The sequence below is a fragment of the Notamacropus eugenii genome, chromosome 6, assembly GCF_028372415.1.
Source record: "Notamacropus eugenii isolate mMacEug1 chromosome 6, mMacEug1.pri_v2, whole genome shotgun sequence".
Classification (NCBI taxonomy): Eukaryota; Metazoa; Chordata; class Mammalia; order Diprotodontia; family Macropodidae; genus Notamacropus; species Notamacropus eugenii.
In genome coordinates, this window is record NC_092877.1 from 308,949,001 (window position 1) to 308,966,471 (window position 17,471).

Consider the following 17,471-nt stretch of genomic DNA (forward strand, 5'->3'; position numbering starts at 1 on the left):
CTCTTCCATTAACCCTTTCAGACACCCATGCAATGCCCCTTTCTCCTATTAAAACTATGTAGTCTCATGTCTTGGGTCTAGCTTCACACTTGAATGCTATGTTATCTCTTTACTGTTGCTAAAGGACTATATCTGACTTCATAATAAAGTATGATTTTTTTTTTTTTGCAATTCTACCTTTTATACTTAAGTGATAATTCCCATGAACTACTCGTTATTATCAGCCATAGTCCATTTGGTCATTAGTAGCCCAAGGTGAGTTAGCTACAGAGGACAGCTGACTCTGGAATAAGACAATTGTTAAATCAAATAATGATAGACTTCCAGGCGTCTGCTTCTATTGCAACCCATTTTCGACTCTTTAAAGCGTAACATTTGTGAGGACACTGCTATCTTTCAAAAGTTGGCCTCCTTTGTCTCTCTAGGACAACTGACCTTTTATTCATTAGCAAGAATACAAACATAATACATGAGAGCTTAATAACCTTTAGCTGAACAGTCATCATTACATAAACACAGGTCACTATTCTGGAAATACGAGACAGCACACAGTCATGTATTGGCAAGTGGTAATAAACTGGATAAAGGTAGCACTCATGGGCAATTGCTTGGCTTGCAGAGCCCAGGCTCTAAGTTCAATGGCAGGGCAGAACTTGCTATTCAGTATGTCTTGTTGGTAGATGTTTGGCCAAGCAGGGCAATAAAAACCACAGTCACTGACTCGCTAGTAGAGAGCCCCAGAAGGCCATGGAAAAGAGAAAAAAAATAACAGTAAAAATCAAAATACTCTTTTTTCTCTTCTCTTTTTACCCCTTCCCTCTCCCTGTCTCTGTCTCCTTGTCTCCCTCTCTCCCTCCTGCCCTCCTCTCTTTCCCTCCCTCTGTCCCTTCTCTCTCTGTGTCTGTCTCTTTCTGTCTCTGTCTCTCCCTCTCTCTCCCCATCAACTGAGAATGGAGGGAAAAAAATGATTATGTAAGCACAAATGTCTCTAAACTCTATGCTGAATAGCCATTGAGCTCTGCTACCTAAGAAGTATTAATGCAATTATTTAATTGATAACACCAACATTCAGATATATAAATTGATCCCATCATATCTATTTTCAATGGCAGATGAACAAATTACAATTAACCTTACTAAAGAGCTTTGTGTGGGGCAGGGTGTACAGTACATAAGTTTGATTTGTGTATGTGTATCTACCATCTGTCCGTCATCAGTAGTTGTAGATGGACTTCAGTTTGCTTGCTCTGGACAGAACTTCTGGGACAGCATTTTCAAGGAGGTAACTGAAAAGAGTTTGGATTGTAACTCATGAGACTGACAAACAAAAATGGAGTGGATTCCATGCCCAGTTCTCATGTATTAAATTCAGGAAGCATTTATTAAGAATCTACTGTCAGGTACTGGGCAAGGTGCTTGGGACACAAGAACAGAAAACATCATACAGTTGCTACCCTTGTGGAGCTTTCATTTGTCACAAGATGGATGAGGTAGGGATGTATATATTATATTTTTATACAGGATATGCACAGTAAATATAAGACATATTTGTAGGAAGCTTACATCATCCAATGATTAACCACTCTTACCTGTGAGTCACCCATCAAACTGTCATGGGACTTGTTATTACATTTAGTCTCATCCTCCTCAATTATAAATTTAAATAAATACAAAATAATTTTGGGAATCATGGTGGGAGAGAAAACAGACCACTAAAGCATCAGGGGAAGATAGGAAAGGCCTTGGTTATATAGGCAACATTTTGAGTTAGGTATTGAAAGAGCTAGGATTTTCAAGAGGCAGAAAGGAGAACAAAGGATATTCCAGGCATGGAGGACAGTCTGGTTCAGGGGTGGGAAGCCTGTATCCTAGAGGCCACATATGGCCCTCTAGGTCCTCAAGTGCAGCCCTTTGACTGAGTCCAAACATTTGTGGTTCTGTGAAGTTTGGATGCAGTTAAAGGGCCATACTTGAAGACCTAGTGGCCCACATGTGGCCCTGAGGCCAAGGTTTTCCACCTCTGGTACTCTGCTCAAAAGAACAAAGACCAAATATGAAGACAGTCAGTGGAGGAGTTTGGCTACCACACATAGCACATTGCAGGGAGGAATGTTAAACCAGTCTGAAAGGTAGTTAGCAAGTGGATAATGGAGACACTTATATGCAAAACAAAAGAGTTTCTTATTTTATCTTAGAGGCAATAGGGAACCACTGAAACTTTTTGAGCACGGGAATGACATGGTGTGTCATACTTTAGGAGTATTAGTTTGGCAGTTATATGAGAGATGGATTAGACAATGGTGAAACTGTGAGATCAATTAAGACACTATTAAAATAATCCAAGTCTGAGGTGTACACTGGCATAGTAGAAAGAAGAAAACTATGAGTAAGACATTACACATTATGGATACAAAGGTGAAGGAAGACAGAATTAATCATCAAGGAACTTAAAATATAATAGAAACATGCACAACTACGTATGATCCTATAGAGAAAGTGGCAAACCCAAAGAAGAGCTAAGTAAAGTTTTAAAGAAGTTATGGTGAAAGAACTGGTCACCGAGTAGGCAAATGACCTGCAATAAACTTCTGGTTCATTACGTTCACTGGTCCTCAGAAGGCACCTTCAATTTTCCACGAAGATGATATTTGAAATATTTTCAGCCAGGTAGAATCTCCCAGAGACTGTCATGTGTCAGTAAGGCCTTCAATACTAATGACTGGAGTGTTTTTTAATCTACACCAAGGAATTTAACCTCTCTTTCAACTTCAAGAATTACCAAAGTCAAGTAAAATTTACTTTAAAAACTAAAGTTTGCCTATGTATAAATACAGATAGACTATGAAACAGAACAAACTCTACAAATCTTGAGCAGTACTGGGGAAGAAGGTTGTTGTTGACCCATAATGGGGGCTCTGATTCTTAGTAACTGCAATAAATTGAGGACCACAGCAGAAAATGAAATAAGGGAAGTGGTAAGAGGAAGAAGAAAATGAGCATGTTTCATAGAATTAAAGCATTTAGAGATGAATGGACCCTGGAGATTAGCAGGTCAGCCAATATGATTTGGGAGGTATTCATTAGCGTGGTGATGGTGTGATTTGTCTGATACATGTCACCTCCATCTTCCTTGCTACATCAACTAGTCTATTTTGCCTATATTACATAAAGTAAGAAACTGAATAAAAGTGTGTTGTTGATGATAGTGATACACAGACTTTTAACAACTAGCTGGGAAACCAATGTTCATTTCTACCTTGCCCCCCAAGGGAAATTTATACTGGATTTCAAAGATCCAACTTACAAATAATGAGCTTTTGCAACCTAGTGTCTTTTGGTGAGTGACTGACTACTTGTGCATGTGGATTCCTACACTTTTACATAGGCAGAAATATGGCTATATAGGGCATGACTATAAATCTGTGAAAATGGTTTATATATTTTGAACATTAAACTCATTAATTTGTATGTCATATCATGTCCGTGTTATTTTCCTACTAATAACCAAAACTGTTCTCTTCCCCCTTAGGTCCTTGCAGCTATGGTTGATTCAGAAGCTTACTCTTGGTCTCTTTGGTTAATCCTATTATTAAAATATTTCCCTTAATTATTCTGATTCTGAGCTTGTCATACTCCTAGGTACATAAGGGCACTTAATAAATGCTATTAATAAATGAGCAGCTATCTCCTATATTAGCTTTGTACCACTTTACCTAGATTACAGAATAATTTTTCCTAGGAAGTTATTTTCAGCCACCCTGGAGCCTCAGGTTGCTCAGTTAAAGACCCTTCTAGAGATGCAAACTTCCTCATGCTAGGGGCAGTCAGAAACAGTTACTGTGGAAATTACGGCATATTATAGCGGCCCCCATCATTTCTTCTTTAGGAGGTTGTGTACAATAACAATGGCCTTCATATTCAAAGATGTTCAAGGTATTTTTAAACATTCTTAAATTATGCAAAATAGGGAGAAGGAAAAAAAGATTGAGATTTTTGTTTTATTTAGTTCCATGACTCAAAGTATCTCTAATATGATATAATGTTTAGACCTTTGTGTCCCCAAGAGCTACTGTAGCGTCAGTAGTATGCACTAAATAGCACTCTGTTGCACTGAATTATTATAGCAACTCTCATTGTACTTTCCTATCTACCATATACAAGAATTGGGGATATGTCCTGAATTATAAATATCTACCAGATTTTAGGTTCCATGAAGGCAGGGGCGACTTATTCTTTTTTCTTTATTATTCTATAGTATTCCTTCACAATCTCTTGCATTGTAAATTACACATAGTACAAGTTCGATACATATTTGTTGATTGAACAAAAAATAAAATGTGAGGAAGAAATGTGATTATTATAGCTCCCTGATGCTGAACTACTGGCTTGGCTAATCGTCTTCCCCTTCACTGCCCCTTCCACTCCTAGATGGATGTTTGGGCTTTATGTAGTTACATTCTTAGAAACACTTGCTTTAGAAAGAGGAATTGTAAATGAGGCAATAATTTGTCTTTCCAACTTTTTTTTTTTTAAGAGAGAATTTGGGAGAGGGTAGGTGTAGTTATCTGAACCAGAAAAATTTTTATATTTTTCATGAGTCAAGAGCTTACGCTGATCTTTATTTCCTAATAGGTAGAAGCTGAACATGATAAAAGGACATTGTGTCTTTAAACACCTAAACAAAGAGAACCATAGCAGCAAGAGAATATTATGCTATTACTGTAAATTACACTGACAGTAGAAGGCTGCAAGGTTATGGGATGGGAAATAAGCTACACAATAAGCACTGGTCAAAGTAATTAGCTGGTGTAATGAAGAGAGAGGAAAAGTATGTTGGACATCAGCAGGCTGAACTGCCAGCGTTCCCATTCTCCAAGGGTTTACAAGAACAATGCTCTGCCGAGCTGAGCCTTCAGTAATCGCTATACATGACTACCCATGAGGAGAATAATTAAGAGATGCCAGTGCTTCTCTGGGAAAAAGCCCAGCCCTCACATAATACACAGTGCTATTCTCTGGAAAATCACTTTTTTCTCCCTTTCAACTGAAAAACAACAAAAGGAGGACACTTTGTACCCCTCCAACGCACAATGACAAAGGTACCATCAGAATAAGAGGTGTGGATGATTACCAGCCCCAAACAGAAATACAATGAATTTTATCTTGGTTAAATGAAAAAGATTTGCCATGGAGCTGGCAAAAAGGATGGTTACCAAATGAGACAAAAGGAAGACTAAATAAAGTATATCAGGTGAGAGGCATTATTGCTAAAGGTAATCTTACCCCAAAGAGCCTCTTTATGTAAAATGTATTATTTATATCCATGTAGCTTTTTGACAATATTTAGAATCTCAAATAATCATTGACTGCAATTGACTGTGCTGAAAATAAAAATTTAGGAGACAAATAGTTGCCTTTAAAACTTTGCACTGGATTTCTGTGATTCTTTTGTAAAAGATATAGAAACCAAGTAATAAGCTAAAAACTAGGCATGCGCCTAACCATACAAAATGCCAGTTTTTAAAAATCCTTCATTTTTCCTTTAACTAAGGCACCCGATTTTTTTTTCTAAATGAAAGATAAGGAACTAATGAAATGAATATACAAGAAATCCAGAGCACAAAGTTTAGCAGGCCAATCCTTTACTAATGAGGTTAATCAAACCAAACATTTTTTTTTCTGGATTCCATTCCAACCTGTTTACCCTGCTTTTTGAATTAAGCAATTGTGTCTACACAGCTAATGGGATTTTTGAGTCTCCAATTTACTGCTCAATTGGATTGTACTGGAGGTAAATGTTTGTGCTCAGTATGTAGAAGAGTTTAGGGTTTAAATGCAACAGAAGTTAATCCTCTTTATTCCATCCAGTATCTTCCTTGGATTGATAAATTCCAAATTTTACTCCAAGAATAAATAAAGAAGGTATTTCACCAGCATGTCATGATTTTAACTAAGAACTATCACTGACAGTGTAGTGACTAATATGCATGTTGTTCATTCCCTGTTGACATGTCGAACTAATAACAGGAAGGAACTTTAAAATAAACAAATATATATAATATTTAATCACAATAGTTTCTCTTAAAAATCTATTCTTTTGAAATGTTGGTTTTAGTTAATTGTTAGCTCCAAATGCTCTCCTTCCCACCTTCTCCTCCCCTCACGAAATCAAGAAAAACAAAAGTGGTTACAATCATCTGTAGTCAAGCAAGACAAATTCCTACATCAACCATGTTCAAAAAATATATCCCCCAATCTGCATATCCCCTCTCTATGTGGAGGTGAATACATTTTATTACAAATCTTCTGGAATTGGGCTTTGGTCACCATGTTGATTAGAGGTCTTTCAAAGTTGTACTTACAATATTAGTATTATTGTATAATATATTCTCCTATCTCTAGTCACTTTAGTTTGCATCAGTGAATTGGTAATGTATTGTTAATGGAATGGGAAGATCTTTCCCATCCATTAATAGTCCTATGTGACCTGTTTGAGTCACCTGGAAGCCTGAATCACATGCGTCTAAGTCACATGGAGGCTATGGTGGAAGGAGCTTGTGCAATGGGTGAAGCAGGAAGGGTGGAGCAGAACTCAGAGAAAGGGAGACAGAGCAGTCAGAGCTGGGAAAGAGAGAGGAAGCAAAAAAGTTCATGTGAGTGAGAGAGAGAGAGAGAGGGTGATTTTGCCTAAGGGACTTGGTTTGTGGGAGGGCCTGATAATGTGTATAGACTTCTTGGTTACTATGATGGACTTGGCTTTTTGGTATTTGAATAGATGTCTTGGTTCTGTCTTCAATGAAAATAATCTGTTATATCATGTGATTCAAATCAGGAAATTCACCAGCACATTCATAGCAGCTGTTGTGGGAATCATCTTGGAGATCTAATCAGTTGAATCAAGAATTCCTAGGTTTATCTGAAAGAATTTCCTCCATTATTTTTTACAGCACAATAATATTCCATTACACTCAAATAACAATTTTTCATCCATTTTCCAATTGATAGGCACCCTCTCAGATTCCAATTCTTGGTTACCAGAAAAAGAACTGCTTTCAATTTTTGTGAACACAAGAGTCCTTTTTATCTCTTTAAGGTACACACCGAGAAGCAGTATCACTACGTCAAAGGGTATGCACAGAAACATAAATCTACAAATAAATGGACTATTCTCATTTCCTTCATTATTGACATATGGTAGTGATCTTGCTGGTCATGCCAAGTGAAACACCTCTGACAACAATTTCCAAGCCAGCTTTTTGCCCCACATTATTTTCAAATCATTCAAGAACTTTATTAAGAACTCTCAAAATATAAATTGTGTGTAGGTGGATAGATGAATATTTACATATCTGCTATAAGAAAAATCTATATAAGTATCATCACTTGAACAAATTGGTGAAGATAAACATCATGACCTGAAGAATTCTAAAGAATATATCATATGACACTTTATATTTAGCGATTTTTTAAAATTAACTTTAAAAAATCTTCTACTGAGCACACTAAATCTTTCTATTAAACAAGACAGAATTTTGGCATAATAACTCATTGAAGTATTTCTCAAAACAAAATTGGAGCTATTTAGCCCAGAAAAGGGAACACTTAAGAGGGAAGTGAAGGTTATTTTCCAGTATTTGAAAAGTAGTCATATGAAAGAGTGATGAGATTTTTTTCTGCTTGGCCCCAGAGGACACAACCAGGAATAACTAGTAAAAGTTGCAAAGAGGCAGATTTCAGGTCTAAATAAAGGAAATTTTATAATAGAACTCTCTAAAAGTAGGATGGAATGCTTAAAGAAAAAAAATTAATAAGTTCCTTCCCAGTAGGAGCTTTCTACCCAAGGCTGTACCACCACTTGTCAGATATAATAATATAAGAGGATCATAGGATTTTGAGCTAGAAAGCTAGAAGTCAGAATCTAACCACCTCTTTTTACAGAGGAGGAAAATGAGCCCCAGAGAGGGTCGGTACGTTGCCCAGGGCCAGTTAGTAAATGTCTGAGGCAGACTTTGAATTCAGTTTTTCCTGACTTTCAAACTAGTGCTTTATCTATCCCATCATGGTACTTCACTCATTTACACCACGTATACCATAAAGAGGATTCTTATTTACGTATAGATTGTATTAGATCTGAGGTCCCTTCTAACTCTGTCAGTCTGTAATTGTTGCTTCACAAGAAAAACAAGGTTCAAGACCCAATCTCATCATCCACTATGTTTCTGTGACAAGCTTTACAATCAATAAAATGGGTACAATAATACTTGGGGCAGCTAGATGACACAGTGGATAGAATGCCAGGCTTGCATTCAGGAAGATTCATTTTCCTGAGTTCAAGTGGTCATGAAGAGTTAAAGATGACTGAAATGAATGAACAGCAATAAAAAAAGCAATACTTGTTCTGTCCAACTAAGATTTCATAAATAACAAGAGAAATATCGTATGAAAAAGTACTTTGTGAATTGTGCAGCATTATTTGAAGGAAAAATATTATTATTAATAAGTGATCTTTAACAATGTTGAGAGGATTAATTCAGGCCTAATTTTTCTGGTTGTTCCTGGTTTAGAACATAGGAGTAAAAATAACTTCACTCCACATAATACCTTTGCCTGAGGGTACACACTTTGCTGCTGGGCAAATTTCTGCCTTGCTACGTCATTTAAAATAGTTCAAATGTCTCAAAATCTTTGGATCTTATTATGGCATCTATGACTGGGTAATGGTGAATTCACATATTACTCAGAAATCCTTGGCTTCTTAGAATTTCTATTCCAGTATTCTTTGTGTTTTACTTGTTAAAAACAAACCTAAAAAAGCTCAGGTCTAATTCTATTTAAAGTATTATTCCTTCCAAATTCCCCCGAGTGCTTAAAACATAAATATTCTGGTATAAATCGATTTGAAATATTCTAGTATAATAATAATGGAATTAAAAATTAAACTTCCTATAGGTAAGGCTTTGTTGCATTGTTAAGTTGTTTCAGTTATGTCTGACTTTTCATGACCCCATTTGGGGTTTTCTTGACAAAGACGCTGGAGTGGTTTGCCATTTCGTCTCCAGTTCATCTTACAAATAAGGAACTGAAGCAAACAGGGTCAAGTGACTTGCTTAGGGTCATACAGATGAGTCTTCCTGAGTACAATTCCAGTGCTCTAACCACTATGTCACCCAGCTGCCTCATTTAGGTAAGGTAATATGCTGTAATTGTGACATACAAATGATAATGTGGCAGGTAACTATAATCACTACACATTCTAATAAATAAATAGCATTATGATTATTAGATACATTTCTGAATCACCTGATTCTGACCCTGGATTCTCAAAGTAAAGATTAACTTCTCAAAGACCCTATGAAGTTGAAATGGTTTTACAACACATGGCAACAGACTATTGAAAAGCTAGCCTAGCTGTACTGGCAGGCAAATTATTTGGGACAAGAAATAATTTGTATATGGTTTAATTTTGTGATCACAATGGACATATATGCTTTTAGTGATATTAAGGTAACAAAACATCTAACAAAGAACGAAGGAAGCAAAATTGAGCTGATTTCCTGATTTTTAATTAGTTTTCTATCATCCAAGTATTGGATTTCATGACATATGCATGTTTTAATGTTCTTTTATGTTTTTAAGCTCTGCGGTTTTGAAGAATGGGTAAGCTCTGAATATAACAGGAAAATCCACAAGAATGGTAGCTATTAAAACACACACTTCAATGACTGTTAGAGATATTTAAATATCTGTTGGTATGTGGAAGCCAAGTACTTCAAGGATCATTGAAGCCCTCAATGAAACAGATCAGTCATACTCAGAATAAAGTGGAACAGAAAAAGGAAAACAACACTAAGTATTTTAACAGACAACTGTAATCCAATTAATCCTCAGAAAATGAGCAAAGACCTTCTAAGAAGTCTGGCAACTGACAGGATTGTTATCTACACTGTGGCTTCCCAAAGTTGGAAGAATAACTAGATGACTGGTCGAAAGCAGCTGTCAGTCATTGATATGAAAAAAAAAGAAAATTTGTCATGGCAATACATTGCCTCCCAAACTGTTTTGAGTATCTTTTTCTTTAACTTCCAAAAGGCTTGGAAATATTGTCTACATTGTGGGAATGATGAAGTCTGATAAGTGTGTTGATATGCTCAGAAGCAGAATTATTCTTGAGTTTTAAGAATTCATGAGTAGAGATGGAATACCGCACCTCCTAGGTGATACAACAGATAAAGTGGTGAAAACAGATAAAGTCAAAAAACCTGAAATTTACTGGAAATGTAACTCTGCACATGTCACTTACACTATCAGTCTGAACAATTTACAGATTTCTTATCGTAAAATGGGGGTATAATAGCACCTAGATTTCAGAGCTGTTATGAGATATCTGTAAAGCACCGCAAATTTTAATGTGCTATACAAATATTAGTTGTTATTACTAATATGTGGCATTCAAAAAATTTGACATTTATCCAAGAGATAAATATAGATATTCTTCAGAGTCCTGGGAATTCATTTAAAGTCCATTGGAAACACAGGCTATACACAAAGGTAGACTTAGAAAAAGGGACTGTTTTGTCATAGTATGTTTAATATTCAATGTTGTGCTTTCGTGATGAAGAATTAAGGATGCTTGTCAAAATCTCATGAGCTTGGTGCCAAATCAAGTCCAACAAATGACTGAAGCAGAAGGATATATTATCTATTAAAGGTTTCTTTAAGAAAGTAAAATGTTTTAAGGCTTACTTTTTATTTTTTTGTTCAGTCATTTTTCGGTCATGTCTGACTCTTCATAGCTCAATTTGAAGTTTTCTTGGCAAAGATACTGGAGTGGTTCGTCATTTCCTTCTCCATCTCATTTTAAAAATGAGGACCTGAGGCAAGCAGAGTTAAGTGACTAGCCCAGTATCATATAACTAGAAAGTATCTGAGGCCGTATTTGAACTCCTGAAGGTAAGTCCTCTTGATTCTAAGCTCCAGTGCTCTAGCCACTGCACCCAGTCACCCAAAGATTTATTTTAGAAGCTAATGATTTAATTATTTTAATTTTTTTCAATCAATTTGCATAACATTGTATGGTCAGAGGATCATATGATCAGAGATTTAGAATTGGAATAGAAATTAGAGGTAATTTAGTCTAACCTTTTCATTTTACAGACTTAGAAATAGTGGACCAGAGAGTAGTTTGGTAGTTTATCCAAACCCGAAGAGCTAGTAATGGACAGAGGTGGGCTTTGACACAGATCCTCTGAAATTTAACGAAATACTCATTTCTACCATACTTTAGCATATCTTTTGTTGACATTTTGGTTGAGGGAGGAGGAATTTTTCAGAGATGACATCATAGAAATGCCAGCTAAGCATGTGAAGAGGGACTGAAATTTGTTTTTAGTGAAAGGAGTCTCCTCTTTAAAATACTAAAATACAATTATAGTGGTTAGAACATAAAGTCACTGAAAATTACAATGAAGTTTTGAGGAAAATTAGGTAAACCTTATAGATTTGCACTTGCTTGCAACCTGGTTTGCTTTGTCCAAATAATGAGATCTTTGGCTACAGCCAGATCAGAATACAGATTATATTTAATTAAATATTGTTTCGTTGAATCTGAGTATGGCTCTGGTAATTGACCCTATGTCCATCATCTGCAGTCCTACTCATCACCAGAAGGCAAAATGCCAGTGTGGAATTTTTTTTTTTTCCAAAGCAACTCATGAAGTCTGAGATCTCTACTGTGAAAAGAATTTACTGAAATCAATAGAAATACAGTTATTGTCTATTTCTGTTGACTGTCAGGATCAAATGAAATCATTTTTATTAGGTATCTATTTAAAGGATGGAGCTTGGTAGAAGATCTGGTAATTTTAATTTTAATTTTAATTCCTATGATGTTTCTTATATTTTCCCCAGATTTTCAGATGGCAGAATCATAGACTTAGAGAGGAAGTAAGTTGGAAAGGAATTCAAAGACTATCTAGTCCACCCTTTATCCTAGCAAAAAAAAAATTCTTGTCAAGGAATAGTGCAAACTCTGCTAAAACTACCTCTGCTAAAACTAAAACTACCTCAAGGGAAGTATAATTTAGATAAAATTTAGAAATTTTAAAAAATGAAGAATGTTTTCCTTTCATCAAACCTAAATCTATTTTTTGTAATGTCAGTTGATTCTTCTATGCTCTGCCTTTTGAGATTAAGCAGAGCAAATCTGATTCTTCAACTCTATCATAGTTATACAATTACTAATAGAAACTATGATGTTCTCACAGTTTTCTCCCAAATAAATACTGCACTTCGTTTAACCCATCTTCATATGAGCTAAGTCCAAAAACATCTATCATATTGGTTATTACTGCTTCCTAAAATGTAGAACTCAGCAACAATGGCCTTGTGAAGTAGATAATGCAAGCATTATTTTCATTTCACATATGGGGGAAATGAGGCCAGAATGGGGAAATGACTTTTTTTAAATTGGAACAATTAGTAAGTGGCAGGATTTCTGTAATTGATATCATATCAATCCCCTCTATGCCGTATTCTTTAGCATATGGAAATTTCAAGAAGAAGATAAAATATATCTTTCCCCTACCACCAATATTTAAATTTTTATTGGAACAGATATTTTGTTTGACTTAAATTAATTCCTGAAAGGTTTTTTTTTAATCATAACTGTCAGAAAACTTAAATGACTCTAATATAGAATTTTTCAGGTTTAAAGTATCCTAACACCTGAAATGCTGTGAAGTGCTATCAAACTTAAAAAATGCTTTATGAATATTCCATTTCATATCAGGTTTGTCAGCAGCATTTCTGTAAAGCATTTCACACAATTACTTTTAGGAGAAATTGCTCTCCTTCAAATCTCAAAATTATCTGTCTTCAAAGAATATTATTACATATATTGTATATGTAGACTCTCCTTCTTTACCTCTTATCTATTTTGTTGTTCAATGCAGTAATCATTTAATTACATAGAAATCAGAATTATACCAAATAAGTTTATAATAGCACACATTCTGCATATTATAAGCTTGGTAAAATACACAATACACTAAACACAAGCTACAATTATTCTGTTTTAATTATATTGTGAAATGGCTAAGAATTCTTTCTATTTTTTAAGAAACATCTTTTGAATTATCTTAATACTAGCTATTTATTTTTATGTTATTTTAGTTATGAAAAAGTATTGCACATCAACGAAATTTAATTTTTTTAACTAAAAGTGGATGAGGCAAGACTGGGCAACATTTCCTATGAAAAGTACCTATGGTTTTGATGGATTATAAACTCTACGGAGTTCAACAGTGTGGCAATACTTTCTTAGACTGAGGTGAGAGGCCCAAACTTGGACTTGGTCCCTCCACATCTGGTGTACAGTGGTCAATTTGAAAAGCCTGATCCTATCAAAAAACAATGAAAAATGGAAATGTGGACACTGCTTGGCTCCAATAGTCAGAAGAAAGAATAATGCTTGGAAGCCTCAGAGACGTAGACTTAGGTTGGAAGTAAGGAAAACTTCCTGACAGTTAACTCCTATCCAAAAATGGGATGGATTGCTTTAGCAGATAATGAGTTCTTCTTTTACCAGAAGTCTTCAAATGAAGGTCAGATGACTACTTTGAAAGATATTGTAGAAGAGATTTGGGATCCATCCATACTTATGGATGCTTATGGCAGGGTTGTTTTTTGTTTGTTTTTTAGTGTGTGCATGTGTTTCGTATTAGCGGAGAATTGGAAATAAAGGTGGGAGTGCTCATCAGTTGGGGAATGATTGAACAAATATGGCATATGAACATAATGAAAAACCACTTTGTTGTATGAAATGATCGAGGTGAGGGTTTCAAAGAAATTTGTTAAGACTAGATAAGCTGATGAATAAACGATTATGCAGAACTGGGAGAAAAATATATACTATAAGAATGTCATAAAAATAAATACCTTTGAAAGACATAAATTCTGATCAGCATAGATAGGTGGCACAGTAGATGGTGTGACTGGCCTGAAATCAAGAAGTTTTTAATATATAGCCTAATATTCTTACTTACTATATGACATCTGTCAGTCTCAGTTTCCTCAGCTTTAAAATGGGGGATAATAATACCACCTACCTGTGGTGAAAATCAAATGAGATGATACCTGTAAAGTGTTTAGCACAGTGCTTGGGAAATAATAGGTATTTAACACAATGTGTGTTCCTGGCCTCCCCCACAAGGATTAAACCATGATTCCAGAGTACTGATGACAAAGAGTAGAAACTCTTCTCATGATAGAGAAGTACAGACTAAATATGGAGAATGAGACAAATCTATTTGGTCAGGGCCAATATTTATTTGCTACAGAGATTTAGCTTAATTCTTTAAAAAAAATCTTAATGACTTCTTTTGAGATCATCTCCAATTTATCCTTTACATATCTTTCTTGTACATAGTTGCTTGCATATTTTCTCTCCAATTAGATCTGAGAGCATGAATCTTATTTTTTTCCCTTCCTCATAGCCTTAGCATTTAGCACAAGACCTGGCACATCATATGGACTTAATAAAGGCTTCTTGATTTGACTTAACTTTTTACAGTAGGTGGATGAAGTAGGAATGAGAGGAAAGAAGTGCACACGAATTGAAAAAAAATGTTTTGAAAACCCAACATATTCTTAGGTAGGGATTAGTCTATATGGTTTCTGAAGTCCCATCTGACTGTGCTTCATTGATTCTTTTTCAACCCTTGCTTTCTATTTTGACTTGACTAAGTGAGTCTTTTCTTTGAAATAAACTAACAGTCTTTTTCAAAAAAGATTCCCATAATCTGTCCAACTTGATAGTTCTACAACTGAGATTAAAAGCATAGCAATTTTCATGTCAGATATTGTTAATGAAATCTAATTTTGCATATATTGCATTTAAGAATATTATAAATAGCACCATTGGTTCATATCCAATATGAACACTGGGTTCAGTTTTTCCACAATATAGTGACAAGGGTCAGAATTCATAGGGAAAGAGACAAAAATCATCAAATGATCACTGCTATTGGCTTTGTCTATATACTTCTGCATAACTGATTTTTTTTCCTATTGAAATGACCATTTATTTTTGTAGCATAAACACACTCCTAAAGTCCCCAGAGCTTAGTTCTCTCAGTAGTTCTTGAAACAATATTGGCTTCTCTGTGTTCAATATTAGAATAATCTTATCAGAAATAATTACTTGTTTGCCACATAACGGTCCTCTGAGGTTTCCAAAAGGAATAGGTATGATTCACGTTAAAAGGTGTTATGACTTTCCAATCACTTGAAAGTTGAGATAAGCATGCAATGTGTCTAAGAGTGACAGCTTCAACCCAATGCCTTATTTAATTGGCTGCTTTTGGATGATAGCCCACCATCTATCAGTCATCTCACGTACACTGGAATTTTGCTGTGAAGATCTCTGGGAATAGTCTCGGAAAAAGAGGTGAGTTTCTTGCTATGAAACATTTCATGATGAAAAACTATGCTTTGAAATCAGAAGTAAATTATCTATACATGTGGGAAAGTAGATGATCTGCTAGAATTTTGCATATAATATTCTTCTAAGATCCATAACCATACTGATTAGAATATATTTATGAATGAGTAGAGGAATCTTTGATTTTACCAAATTTGAATTTAGTATCTAGGTCATATCACAGCCCAGCCAAAAGGGAAGATAATGGGATCACAGAAAATAATCTTTCCTCTGCCTCAGATTCTTCACATGTGTAACAGATCTATTCTGGTTAGAAAGATTCTGCAGTCATATAGTCAAAAGAATTCCTAGAGAGCTTATATGGAAACAAGATGGAAAACAGTGTTCACTAGAACTATTAAAAAATCCTCTGACAAAGATCAGAGTCTTAGGCCATTGTTGCCTAGTAAAATTATATCCAACCAGTATCAAAGTTACAAAAAAATCTATAATACAATTTCTTGCATTGATTGCTAAAAGAAGTCAAATTAATTAATCTTTTGTTTAAAATAAGTATTGAAACCATAGCTAGCAATAGTAAGTTGATTTGTGCGTATGAGGGGAAGCACATTCCATTTTATTTTTCTCCTATTTTCAACATGAATGTCCCTTCCAACACATTCATTATTGTGACAACAGCTTGAATCTGCAATTCTCCATCTGTCTAAATAGCATTAACCTTCATCTAACCTCATAATATCATTGTTGCGCTTTGTTTGAAGTTAAAATCTCAGTAATATAAGCCAGAAACAGGATGCATTGTCCTTTCTATTAGGCTCTCATGCTTGTTTTACAGTGAAGTTAACTAAAATAAAGTGTCACCTGCAGATGGCAATTAACGTTTGAGACTGATTGTCAACAAAATGCATTTAGCAGCTCTGCAATAACAAGAGTAGAAACATACTAGCTTGCAAATCACTTGAGCCCAAGGAGACTTCAAATAAAAACTACAGAGCATGCTAGAGATGCTGAAGAAAAATCCATGGAATCTCTAATGTGCTTGGGCTATAGCTCATTCATCTAGATGTTAGAAGACGAACAGGATCATTGTACTTGGACTACTGAAACTGACAAAGCCAGTTACCATTAACCATTAAATATATATATACATATATATATACGTATATATATATGTATATATATATATATATATATATATATATATATATATATATATATATATATATATATATATAGTTCTATAAGTCAAAACCATGTAGGGTTCTGATATTTTGAATATTGCTTCAAAAACAACCAAAAAGCATTTGTCTGGGCAAGAAGGAGGTCATCCTAAAACATGGATAAATCATAACATAATCATTAAGAATGAGAAGAAAACAAGTGAGATAACCTGCTAGAAAATGCCCATGTTCCAGAATACCCTTATGTGCAGTGGTCTTTTTTTGCTATTTATCCGCACCCTACCAACACCCTACTGAAAATCAATGTAAGGAAAATGAGAAATTCTAGAAGACATGAGTTGGGTAGACCTCCAGGGCAGATCTGGAAGAAGTCAGGGAGGTGGAAATTTTGTTACAGAGAGACCATTGAGAGAAATATGCCATTAGGAACATGAACAAAAGCATATGTGAAAGAACTCCAAATATCAAAGGTGCGTCTATATATTTATGGAAAAGAAAGAACTGACAAGAGTTCGTAAGTGACTACCAAGGAAATAGGATAAAGGAATGAGAGTGAAGACTTAAAGAAGTATAATATACTCAGAACTGGAAGGGGCAATAGAGGTGACAAGGATATACCTGTCCTTGACCAGGACTCCCTACTCTACAAAATAGCATTCCAGACCATTGAGACTCCACTTAAAGGTTGCCAATGAATGGAGAGATCAGCACCTCCTGAAGCAGTTTATTTCACTTTTTAAGTATCCTACTTTTTTTGATGTTTTCTCCTACATTGAGCTTCCATCTAACTTTGTGGCTTCCACCAATTGCTCCCCTAATTATTAATTACACAGTGGCTAAAGCACTGGGCT

At 35.2% G+C, this 17,471-nt stretch overlaps 1 protein-coding gene across 1 annotated transcript in view; it reads right to left on the bottom strand.

The window, feature by feature from the left end:
* ERBB4 (erb-b2 receptor tyrosine kinase 4) overlaps positions 1-17,471 on the bottom strand; it is a 1,360,303-nt gene that overhangs the window by 128,093 nt on the left and 1,214,739 nt on the right. The window lies entirely within an intron of this gene.